The following is a 13,485-nucleotide window of genomic DNA, read 5'->3' on the forward strand; positions in this document are numbered from 1 at the left end:
GTTGATGGGTTTTTTGTTTGTTTGTTTGTTTTTTGTTTTTGTTGCTTAAAGGCCTAACATAATACCAGCAGGGTTTTTCCCTGTATTCATGCCTGAGAATGAGGATTCCCTTCATTTGCAAGGAATAAGGTTTTATGTCTTAGTGGAAAAAGCCCAAGGACTGCCTCCCTCTTCCCTCCTAAATTATGAGGTTACAAGAAATGAGTATTTTCCTTTTTTTCTTTCCTTTTCTAGATATAGGGTATGTAGATTCTGATAATAATGCTTTGAATTAACATGGGAATCAAAAAATATGGGAATATAGGCCACTGTTGCAGCCAGTTCAGAAAGTTTTGGGAATCCAGTGGCTTTTAGACTTGATTTTAATGAGACTAATTCCATGTATATGTGAACTATGTGGATGTGAACGTATCCATCTGCTCTCCACAAACTGAAATATTATAAGAGGTTTATACTCTCAAAGAGTTAGGAGAAATGTTTGAATATTTGTTCCTGCTTTATCTATGAAGCAAATATCTTTTTCTCAAAGCTAATCAGAAGTTAAGTACTTAAATTAAAGTAGGATTGAAAATTTTATTGGGTCTCAAAAATAGAGAAAACACAATAGGTGTGAGGGTTTGAGCTAATGACAGAGGAAATGAACTCCTAAAACCCCTTTAGTAATCATGTCACTGAAGGGGAATAAAATGTAGCCAGACTTCTCCTTTAAAGAATAGTTAAAATAAGTTAAAACCTGAATGATGAGGAAAATCTTTTACCAATTAGAGTTAAACAAAAATGGAAAGAACTGATTTGGGAATCTTGGGATTTCAAGGAAAAAACAAAAAAACAAAAACAAAATAAATAAACTGGCATTTATACTGTTCTTTCAGGCATCAATTGGAATTGATTGAGGAAGGGAACCACGAAACTCTCTCTCATTCTCTATCTTGGACTTTAGGGGGAAAACTTGAGAAACTCCCTCAGAGAAGCTCTCTCCTCAGAGACCCTCCCCAGGGAATCAAGATAAAGTGGTTTCATTCTGTTATCTGGGTGGGACTAGTTGAGTTCAGGACTACTTCTACTTAATCTAAGCTGGAGCTAGAGACTTCTATCTAACTTTATTGAGTTAGAGATTAGTCCAGGGACACTTATTCAATTTGAAGATTTTCTCAACTCAAACTGCTCCCAGCTCCCCTCCACCCCCAAGAGCTACCCATATAACAAGCTTCCTTAAGCTCAACTCCTTGCAGCTTTTCAGCTTTACTCCCTCTTTGTCTCTCTCACCTCTTTCCCTAACAGGACCCTACTCCTCTTTACCTCTCTGTCGGGATTTCTCTTCTAGATCTTTACTTCTCTGTTGGGACCTTGTCACTAAGGAAGTTGCCAGCTTAACTTTTTTGGGTTCATAAATTCATTTACAAAGGACTTGTGCCAACCAGAAGAGGATGCCCACAACTTCCTGTCCTGTGCTGAATCTCATCAAGATGGCCTATGAGTCTCATTTAATTTTGAGTATCTATGTGTTTGTAACTGAGCAGATCAAATAAATGCACATGATTGTGAATTATCATGTATGAATGCCCTTCATTCCTTTGTCCTACTAGAAGCAGAGAACCATATACTAATAACAGTATTCCCAGGTCTATTTTTCTGAACTTCTCAATATTACAGAAAGTCTATGTCATTAACCAAGAGGATCCAAAATGACATATAATCAGATATTAATTTGTCTGGCTTCATTAAATATAGATATTTTAGTTTAAGCAAATGAGACTATTAAATGAGCAATAAAATAACCATGGTATTAAGTCCATTCTCTCAGAAATATGGTTCCTATTCCCTTCAATGTTTCAAAGATTGATGTTTTCAAATGTATAGCTACTTGTGGCAACACAGATCCAAATTCCTTCACATCTGAACAGATAAATTGTTTTTAAGACCTCTTCCATCTGAAAAATTATCACCCTGTCATTAATCTGGTCAAGATGCTTTTCAAACATAGGTGTATAGATCCAGAGAAATAATATATATGAAATCCCATCTCTGGCCCTGTACTCAGAATTTTTCAACCTGGATAAGATCTGCCATAAATTGGATTTGATTTCTATAATCTTCAAGTCTTTGGTCACTTTCATACCACTATGCATTTGAAAAATAATTTGTTGAAGTATTTACAAATAGAATCCTAAAATTACTTTAAAATATCATCATCCCTTTCAGCACAAAATGTTAAAGCTGTTAATTCGTTCTCTTTTTGCAAGTTGGAATAAGTTAGAATAAGATGTTCTGTCTTTTGGAATTTATTTCTCATGCATTTTTAAAAGAAGTATTTCATATGAAAAGGGGAAAAGGCTTGATTATAAAAGTCAAATTCAGCAATCTCTGAAAGGAGGAGGAGATGTCTAGGATCAGAAGAAAATATCAAAGCGTTTTTAGAAGAATCCTTGAAGGGATGTACAGAAGAGTGCTGTCTGCTATGAAATTACAGCTCCTTGGCATGAAAAAAAAAAAAAAAAACCTTTTCTCCCCTCTACTTGAGTCTTCAAAGGTGTCTTAATACAAATGATCCTTCATTACCTGTGAGAAGTTCTACTGAGGCATAACCTTAAAAGAATCTCCAAGTCTAAAAGGAAAAAAAAAAAAAAAACAACTCCTTATATTATGTATTGAAGAGACTCCTTAATTATATAATAGAAATATAAGGCACGCTAGTTTTTTTGTCTTTTTACATTCTAAACACCTAATGCAAAAACCACAGGATACATATTGAAGTCAGAACAAAAATTATGTTAGTGATCACAGCCAGTGCAGTTGAATTAGGAAATCAATCTAAATATCAGTTAAAGTTCAGTGATCTCTCAGTCTTTGAGGGAGACATTCCCACCCAATTAATCTAACTGTCCATATACATGACCAAAAACCCATTTATTTTGGAAACAGGAAACACAAAATAAGACTAGACATATACGATTGAACTGCCCTCCACCTCTGGCACATAATCTTCTAACAAGAAAGATTTTTAGAACATCAAGAGCTGCAATAATAGGGAAAGGAAAACAATTCAATATATAAACTTAAATAAAGTTTATTTAATATTTTTAAATGTCTTTATTAAATAAAGACAATGAAAACTAAGAAATGGGTGAAATAAAATCATCTCTCTTTTACATTTCATTATTCCCAGCTCTTATATCCTCTGGATCCCTCACAGCTTCTCAGAGAGGGTCTGGAAGGCATCATGACAAAAGGAGATAAACGTTAAGAAGGAAAATGAGGTTAGTTTGTGATATTTAATTTGCTGAAATTCTGTCTCTTTGTGATCATATCCTCCCTTTTCAATGTGTATAAGCCATCCCTTATATATTCTAGGCTTTTTTTCAGTTATCATATTCAATTTTGTCGACCAATATCTACAGAATTTAGCATCATTTTTCTCCTTTTTTTGAAAATCAAGGGAAATCAGGTTATCTCCATTTCTTCAATATCTTTCCCATTCATTAGAATTTAAAAATGTCCTCTACAGAGACTCCATAATAGTAATTTATCTTTTCTCTGTTATTCTTCTTCTCATGTTTTGATTAAATACTGTTTGTGGTATCAACATCTGGGAAGGTTTTTCCTCTCCCTTATAAACAAAATATGTGTTTAAAATTTCTTATAATAATCTAATAATCATTAATTAAATTAATAATAACAAACCACTTCTCTGTACTCACATCATCTATCGTTAAAAGATTTAAATGGATTACAAATAACTTAGATATAAAGGTTCACATAATCAAAAGAATCAGAGGATTAAGAAGGAAGTTATTTTTCAGAGGGAAAATTCTAATGAGAAAATAAGGGACAGAGAACTCAAGTGATACACAATTTCAACTACATAAAATCACATTTTGTAAAAAAAAAATAAATAAATAACAAAAAAGGCCATGGAGTGCAACTAAAATTAGAAAAGAAATATGTAACTAGGAAAGAAAAAAAAAAAAAACTTTGCAGCAAGTTTGCTGAAGGTTTCTTATCAGTGTCATATGAGGAACTGTTTTGAATAAATAAGAATTTAAAAAACCAGCTATCTATAACCATATAAAAATTATCCAAATAATTAATAATTATCCAAATTAAATTAAATTAAGTCTGAAATTCCATTTAATAGGCATTATATTAGCAAAGTTGACAAAAAAAGGAAAATTATGTAGAGAGGGGCTTCAAGAAAGCATAACATTGATGGACAACTGCTGTAGCTATGAACTAATCCATTTAATTTTGAACTATTCCCCATTCTTAGCCCCTCACCAAACTACTAAACTGCATACATATACTAAACTGTGATTCAGCTTTACCTTAATTAAAAGCTCTATCCTAAGAAGATAAAGAGGGAACATTTTATGTGTGCATAAATAGTTTTAGTGGGCCTTTTTTTTTTTTTAATAGTGGCTAAATACTGGAAATAAAAGCGGTACAAAGCAATTGAAAATGGTTGAGCAAATTATGGTATATGAAGGTGATGGAATACTATCGTATTATATTTTTTTTGAAAAATAGGTTCAGAAGAACCTGGGAATGGATTTATGAACCGATGCTGATAGGAGTGAGCAGATCTAAGGGTACACTTTATTCAATAATATTGCCAAAAACAAAAAAACAAAAAACCAAACAATTAGATTTGAAAGTCTCAAATATTCTTATAAATAAAATGGTCAACCAAGATTCCCAAGGCCTAATGATGATGTATTCTAATATATAGAATGAAACAATTGTGTTTGGATATTAACAATAAAAATAATTTCTTATTTAAAAAATCTTATAAGTAGTTTATTTTTGTTTTTCTCTTTCCCCATTGGGGAGGGGAAATTGTTGTGCCACAGTTCTCTTTTATTGCCCTGACTCAATTTCCCTAATTGTCCTACCTTGATTTCCCTGAATTGTTCTGCCTCAGTTCCTAATTGTTCTGTTCAGTCCTACAACACCACCTCTCCCTCCTAATCATGATGGTCCAGATAAGGAGAAAGACCTTCTATCCTGGACATCATCAGAACGTCTGGTGCCTCTCCCATCCCAATTTATCAGAATGTCCAGTGCCTCCCTCCACCCTGTCAGAACCAGATTAATAGTCCCTTCCTGCTCTCAGCGCTCTGACTCCACCATCATGCCCCCAGAACAATCTTTCCCTTTCAAATAAAACATTAAAAACTCTCCAATCTCTGTCTTGCCTCAGTTTCTTAGGCATTGCATTTTGGAGGTCCCACTGAGATATTAGAAAATGAGTTCTCCTCCTTGGGCCTCAGGGTGACTGGAGATATGGGTTCTTGGTCTGGAGAGGCTGGCTCTCTAGATTTCTCCAGAGTCTCTGGAAAAGACAGCAGTTTAGCCCGATGATGGACACTCCATTTTGGCTGCTGGAGAGTAATTTTGGATGACTTAGGACATAATCTGATCTGTTTACCTGTCTCTCTATGCTAGCATCAGATTCTCAGAACAATAGAATGCCAACAGGCATTAAATACTGAGAAGGGGAATATTCCAGGATGCTGGATGATCCCCTCTGGTTTGGGTGTCTTCTAAGACACATCTGTTCTGATCTGACTCTGAGCACCTTTTTGGACACTCTCTGGTTATATGAGTTAAATGTTCTGTTTAATGTTATAATTGTGCAGTTTGTGTCTGTGTGATTTGTGTTCTGTGTGGCTTGTCTGTCTATTAAAGAGCTCTGCTAAAGGTTTAAGATTAAGATTAAGGTTAAGAATTAAGATTAATGATTAATGAATGATTAAGAATTAGGTTATTTCAATGTTGCAATTGTGCTTAGTATAAAAATTGTTTGTGATTTCTAACTCCTTAACCTGTTGTATTAATTTGTAAGTAAAAGGAGTTTATCTTAATTGCTTTGAAACTTGGGGAAAGGTTTTGGAGAACTAGTTTAAACCTAAATGAAAAACAAACAAGCAAACAAACAAACAAAAACTTTTAAACGTATTAGTTTGGGCAGTTTTAAAATGTGGGAAATAATTTCCCTGTTGTGTATGCAGGCTAGGTTTGGTTATCTTGAGTATAAGATCTTAAGAACAGTGACTTGTTAAAGAGAATTTCTGTTAACTTGCCTGAAAGGGGTCACATGCCTCTAATTAGGTAAAGTATGTTACTTTCTGAAATACATTGGGTTTACTAACATTATAAGTAATGCTTTAAATCCAGCTCTGCTGGACATATGGGTTTTATGGAATGTTTAGCTATCTACTGTATTGTACATCTTAATAGTTTTGAAGGCAATTTAGGAGAGACAAGAAGGAAAATTTGCATGTGGAAAAGAAGTTGGGTGGGGTAGGGAAAAACAAGATCTTTTGTCTTCAAAGGTGAAGATTAAACTCTCCCTTTCCACCTCCCCACTCCCACTCTCTGCTACTTTAGCAATGGAGCCTCTAGCTAGGAAGGTTGTTAGAATTTGTTTAAAGTATGTAGCAAGAGGGAAAGGAAAGTTGAGTAGAGGGTCAGTAAGCATGGTGGAGTTAGGAGAAATGCCATGTGGAATAGGGGAAGGACAGAAGGGAGGCTGTGTGAAATCCCCTTCCCCCAATTAAGCCTGATATAGAAGGGTGGCCTTTCTGTGGGATGCTCCTTACCCCCCACTAAGTGTGTTCCAGCCACTTTCTGCAGAGACTTCGCTTTGGCAAGTGATTTTAAGAGATAGGCCCACTTTTAAGTTAATTAACTGAATATTTGTTTCTTTTGATACATAATGGTTTCCTTAGTTAAGGAATATGGTCATAAATGTGATCTATAATTTGGTAGAGTCATTTCTAAAAAGTTTAATTATATTTTTAAAAATCTTTCAGATTCTCTTATCTGGTATTAGCATATTACGTATAAGTTTTAATTGATTGTATTGGGTCATTCTGAGGTTATTTAAAGGGGTTCTGAAAACAAGGTTTTTTTCCTTTGTCTTTTTGAAAATGTTTCTGTTATAAACAATATTCAATTTGGAATTTTTTTCTATGTATTGGGTATTTTTAAAGCAAAATGATTTGTCTAATATTCAACCTATATATCTATTTGGGTATGAAAAGTGTGAACTTACTGGGACAAATTTCTTACTATTCTCAATATAAGGTCATGGTAAAGACCTGCTTAGGATTAATCTGAAACTTTCATTAATGGGATTTGTTATTGGAGATAAAATTTCTTGGGCTTATAGTTAATATTATTTGGGAGTTTTAAAGCTCCATTGGGACAATTATCTGGAGTAAAACTGGGTTAAAGTGGTTATTTATCCTGTATGAGCTTAGGGATCAGTTTTGATTGTTTATATTGTTATAGCCATATCCCTGCATTTTTTCCTCTTGTGACTGATTCCAATGATCAGAGCAATAGTTAGTAAAAAACTATTAATGCAATTCAATTATGTCATACCTGCTGTTTCCAATCTGGATATATGAAATCATTATATCCTAAAATACTTAAGCAAATAAGTATTTAGCCTGGTCATCTATCTGTTACCAGATATTGTATCTATGATATTCAAGTGTTTTCAACAGACAATTAACAGTGGTCTATGAAACCTAACTGCTGTTTTATTTATTGGGACTACAGCTGACAGCCATTTGCCGGTCGGGTAAAACAAGCATGTCTCTTTAAATGGGAAACTGTTGGCCATACTGGCCTCTTCACATTTTGTGTCAGTCTGTTCTAACCTTTATTTGTTAGATTTGTGTGTGTGTGTGTTTTTTGTTGTTGTTGTTGTTGTTCTCGATTTTGGTCAAATTACAGATAATTGTCTTTCTTCTGAGACCTAGATCAACTTTTATTGTCAGCACACCACACCCATCTCCCTCCCGACTGATCATCTCCATCCATCCTCAACATGAAGCAGTTTTAAATGAGAGACCATTGCCCCTGCCCAGTCCTACTTTGGACTGATATGGGGAATTTGGGAATAGTTGATGAATGACTGTTAATCCTGACTGAGTCAGCTGTTACTGTGTGTTTCAGATTTGGGATGGAATTTGTTGAAACTATATAACTATTACTGTTATGTCTGAGGGATTTTTAGGAAACCCTATTGTACTAGTCTGTTATGTATAGGAATTTTGATTCACTCTTGGGATTTATATATGAAATAGTTATTTGATAATTCCTTTCCATGAGAAAAAAAGGGAAGAAAGAGAGGAAATTGGGAAAACGTGTATTTTTCCCAAAATACCTGAAAGAAGAAGAACCCCTAGTTCTTATTCACTTTGCCTTAGGCACTTCTGCCCCACCCCCTATCTCACTAGTTCAGATTGAATTGGAAGTCCTTTAAACAGTTCTTTTTGTTTTTACTGCTTGATTAAACTTACTGGACTCTGATTTGCTGGTTATGTTTTAACTTTGAAATCCCTTATTCTGTTGGGATTGCCCTGCCAGACTCGGTTTTGGGGATTATTTTTTAGAAACAACCAGAAATCAGACACCTGTCTTGGGACTGGCAGTCTCTCTGATCTGTTTCTTCAGTCCTGTAACCCCAGTTCTTTAATTAGTATTTCAGCAATCTCAAAGAACCTTGCAGTTTAGTATAAGGCCTCTAAGAGTTTGGGGTTGCCTGCCTTGGTCTAACTGTGCATACTCTGACACTCTACTCAAAAACCTGATCCTTTCTGCAGCCCTGTCTGTTCCTCTGGGCAGGGACAAGTGGAGCTACTTCAAGCCTCACCCTTCTCTCCTGGAGAGGGTTGCCCCTCTGAATGGTCCTTGAGCCCTGCTGCTCTATAAGCAGAGGCTCAGTTAAGTGCACAAATGACCATAGACCTAACTCACAGTGAATTGTCCATTGCAAACTGGATTCTCTGGCTGAGGTGTTCCGGAACTGCAGAGGACCTGACATGCTAGCAACAGGAAGCCTTTGTACTGCTGTTAACTCTGGGGTTATCAGGGAAAAACCTGTCCTTTCCATAAGTCCATGAATTTTTTTCTAGTTTTATTTTGTTTTTTTGCTTCACATAGGGTTGGTCAAATTATGGTGCTAAAACCTTCCAAGTATCCAGAGGAAGGAAATTCAATGATTTGAATATTTAGAAGAGAGTGTGGAATGTTGTACCACCATTCCCTTTTATTATGCTGACTCAGTTTCCCTAATTGTCCTGCCTTGATTTCCCTGAATTGTTCTGCCTCAGTTCCTAATTGTTCTGCTCAATCCTGCAATACCACCTCTCCCTCCTAATCATGATGATCCAGATAAGGAGAAAGACCTTCTATCTTAGACATCAACAGAACATCTGGGGCCTCTCCCCATCCCAATTTATCAGAATGTCCGGTGCCTTCCTCCACTCTGTCAGAACCAGATTAATAGTCCGTTCCTGATCTCAGTGTACCCCTGTAGCTAAGCCACGTGTGTATATACTTCCTGGGAAGCACACATTAGCTGCTGGATGCTTTGGACATCAGCCCTGGGGGCACCATGCCCCCAGCACAATCTCTCCATTTCAAATAATATATTAAAAACTCTCCAATCTCTATCTTGCCTCAGTTTCTCCATAATTATAAAATGGGAGAGGAAAAAATGTTTGATAATGGGAAAAAAAATTAATGGAAAAATAGATCATTGGTAAAAACCAATAAGCAAACCAAAATTCTCCCTTCCAAACATTTTCCTATATGTGTCTTAAAGAAAGACACATTTTATTTATTTTATTAAATATTTCTCAATTATATGGGAAAATTTCACATTCACTATTTCAGACCTCAAGTTCCAAATATTCTCCTTTCTCCCTGCCTTTCCCCCACTACTTGGGGTTAACCCAAATTATTAAGTGTCAAGTGTCTGAGGCTAGATTAGGACTCAGATTCTCCTAACACCATAACCAGTTCTCTATTTACTACAACACTTAATTGCTCTAATAAATATGATTTCAATTAATCAAGTGAAGTCATGCAAAACATATTTCTTAATATCCATGTTACAAAAGAAAGCATAAAATCCCACTATTTGCCAAAATAATGTTTTAAAAGTATGCTTCCCTGTGCATTCAGATTTCATCAGTTCTTTTTCTGGAAGAGGATAGTTGTTTTTGTTGTTGTTGTTGTTTTTATCATGAGTGCATTAAAATTGTCTTGGATCATTTTCTTGATCAAAGTAGCTAAGTCTTTTAATTGATTTTGCTTAGAATATTGCTATTACTATGTACAATATTCTCCTGGTTCTACTCACTTTACATCAGTTCATGTAAGTATTTCCTACTGCTTTTTTTTCTGGAATACCTAAATGCATTATACATGTAATATCAGGCAATATGTATTTCCATACATATTTTAAAAAATCAGGGAAAATAAAGAACATGAGAAAATTATATTTCAATTTGTACTCAGAGTCCATCACTTCTCTCTCTGGATGTGGATAGAATTTTTTCATTATGAGTCTTTCAGAATTGTTAATTAGAATAGTTAAGTCTTGTTGGTGGAATTGTGAACACATCCAGCCATTCTGGAGAGCAATTTGGAACTATGCTCAAAAAGTTATCAAACTGTGCATACCCTTTGATCCAGCAGTGTTTCTACTGGGTTTATATCCCAAAGAGATACTAAAGAAAGGAAAGGGACCTGTATGTGCCAAAATGTTTGTGGCAGCCCTGTTTGTAGTGGCTAGAAGCTGGAAAATGAATGGATGCCCATCAATTGGAGAATGGTTGAGTAAATTGTGGTATATGAATGTTATGGAATATTATTGTTCTGTAAGGAATGACCAGCAGGATGAATACAGAGAGGACTGGTGAGACTTACATGAACTGATGCTAAATGAAATGAGCAGAACCAGGAGATCATTATATACCTCAACAACGATACTGTATGAGGATGTATTCTGATGGAAGTGGATCTCTTCGATAAAGAGAGCTTTAATTGATCAAAGATGGACAGAAGCAGCTACACCCAAAGAAAGAACACTGGGAAATGAATATAAACTGCTTGCACTTTTGTTTTTCTTCCCGGATTATTTATACCTTCTGAATTCAATTCTCCCTGTGCAACAAGAAAACTGTTCGGTTCTGCACACATATATTGTATCTAGGATATACTGTAACCTATTCAATATGTAAAGGACTGCTTGTCATCTGAGGGAGGGAGTGGAAGGAGGGAGGGGAAAAATCAGAACAGAAGTGAATGCAAGGGATAATGCTGTAAAAAATTACCCTGGCATGGGTTCTATCAATAAAAAGTTATTTTAAAAAAAAGGATATAATGGCTACATATTTTCAGATTGGAAAATAAAAAGAATAGTTAAGTCTTGCACAATTGATTATCATTACAATATTGTAGACAATGATCTCCTGATTCTTCTCACTTCACTTTGTAACAGTTCAGTTTACCAGTGGGGAAAGAGGAAAATAAAAATAACCCCCTTAAAAATAATATATTTTTCCAAGGAAAAATATTCTTACTATCAATATCCTAACATGTTTGTTTCATTCTACATATTTAGCCTTCCACTCCTGCGTCAGGAAGTCAGGAGTATACATCATTGGCCCTCTGAAATCATGGTCAACTTTTTGTTGATAAGACTACTTGATGTGAAGTCATTTCCCACAGAGCAATATCATTGCATCATAACCATATGCCAAAACTTATTAAGTCATTACCCAGTTGATAAGTATCTCTTAAATTTCAAATTCTTTACCATGACAAAAGAACTGTTATAAACAGTTTTTGTAAAAATAGGTCTTTTATCTCTTTTTTTTTGATAACTTTGGGATATAAACCAAGTAGTGCCATTTCTGCATCAATGGGTATGAGCAGTTTTATCATCATTTTTTTATTAAAGCTTTTTATTCACAAAACCCATGCATGGGTAATTTTCTCAACATTGACACTTGCAAAACCTTCTGTTCCAAATTTTCCCCTCCTTTACCCCACCTTCTCCCCTAGATGGCAGTAATCCAATACATGTTAAATATGTTGAAACACATGTTAAGTCCAATATACGTATACATATTTATACAGTTACCTTGCTGCAGAAGAAAAATCAGATCAACAAAGAAGAAAAAGAAAAACTGAGGAAGAATACAAAATGCAAGCAAATAACAGCAGAGAGAGAGAGAATGTTATGTGTTCCACACTCTGTTCCCACAGTTCTCTTTGGGAATAGATGGCTCTCTTCATGACTGAACAGTTAGAACTCGTTTGAATCATCTCATTGTTGAAGAAAGTCACATTCATGAGAATTGGTTGTCATATAGTCTTGTTGTTCCCATGTATAATGATCTGTTGGTTCTGCTCATTTCACTTAGCTTCAGTTCATGTAAGTCTCCAGCCTCTCTGAAATCATCCTGTTGGTCATTTCTCACAGAACAATAATATTACATAGCATTCATATACCATAACTTATTCAGCCATTCTCCAACTGATGGGCATCCACTTAGTTTCCAGTTGCTTGCCACTACAAAAGGACCACCACAAACATGTGGGTCCCTTTCCCTCCTTTAAGATCTCTTTGGGATATAATCCCAAAATTAGAAGGAGTAATCATTATTATAATTATTATATAATCCAATCTTTAAGCCTAGTTGTTAATTATTCTCCAGAATGGTTGGATCAGTTCACTATACTATCAATTCATACGTGTACCTATTTTCCCCTCATCTCTTCCAATATTTTTCATTTCTAGTAGATATTAGGTGGTACCTCAGAGTTATTTTAATTTGATTTCTTCTAATCAATATTGAATTAGAACTCTTTTCATATGGTCATATATAACTTTGGCAGCTTCTAAAAACCATCTGTGTATATCCTTTTGATGAAGTTTAGATTTAGGAAACCAAAATGAAATTAGGGTTTCTGGTGGTCAGGGAATTAAATAAGGTCTAGTGGCAGGTTCGGGGTTCAGGGTAGATTTGGCTCCCCTGCAGTCCCTTGGGATTTGGCACAAGGATAGGGAGTTTTGGGGACTCCCTTCTGGCAGTGCAAGATTCTCTGTAAAGAAATTTACAGACCCAAAAACCTAGATTGATAAAAGGTTTATTATGGGGCTTGGAAGCATAAAGTCTGGTTAGGGAAATAGGTGAGAGTAAAGAGAGGATGGCACTGGAAAAGAGTATTATTCCAGTGGGCAGATCTATGGAAAGTGGTATTTTATACTGAGAATGCAGTTCTCAGTGGACAGAAGGTCCTGTCAGTGAAGAGAACTGCCAAGGTCCATCTGCAAAGACCTTAGCTGATGGAAGCTCATTATATTGGTTGTCTCGGTGAGGGTTGGGGAAATCCAACCAGATCATCAGAATGGGGGCTGGGACAATCAGAGCAGATCAGAACTCAAGGGGGCTGGAAGAGCTCAAGTTGGTTCAGATCCCATTGGGGCTGGGACAAGCTGGGATCTCCTACTGGAATTCAAAGGGATACTTTTTGACCAGGATTTGTGAATTAAAGACCCTGACACCCTGGACTGAAAATGCAGGAAGGGCTGGGAATCTGAAAGGAATCACAAATTAATAGGAAATACAGTTTCTTAAAAAAGTGGGACCACAACCCACTTCACTTTGACCATTT

The sequence above is a fragment of the Antechinus flavipes genome, chromosome 2 (genome assembly GCF_016432865.1).
Source record: "Antechinus flavipes isolate AdamAnt ecotype Samford, QLD, Australia chromosome 2, AdamAnt_v2, whole genome shotgun sequence".
Classification (NCBI taxonomy): Eukaryota; Metazoa; Chordata; class Mammalia; order Dasyuromorphia; family Dasyuridae; genus Antechinus; species Antechinus flavipes.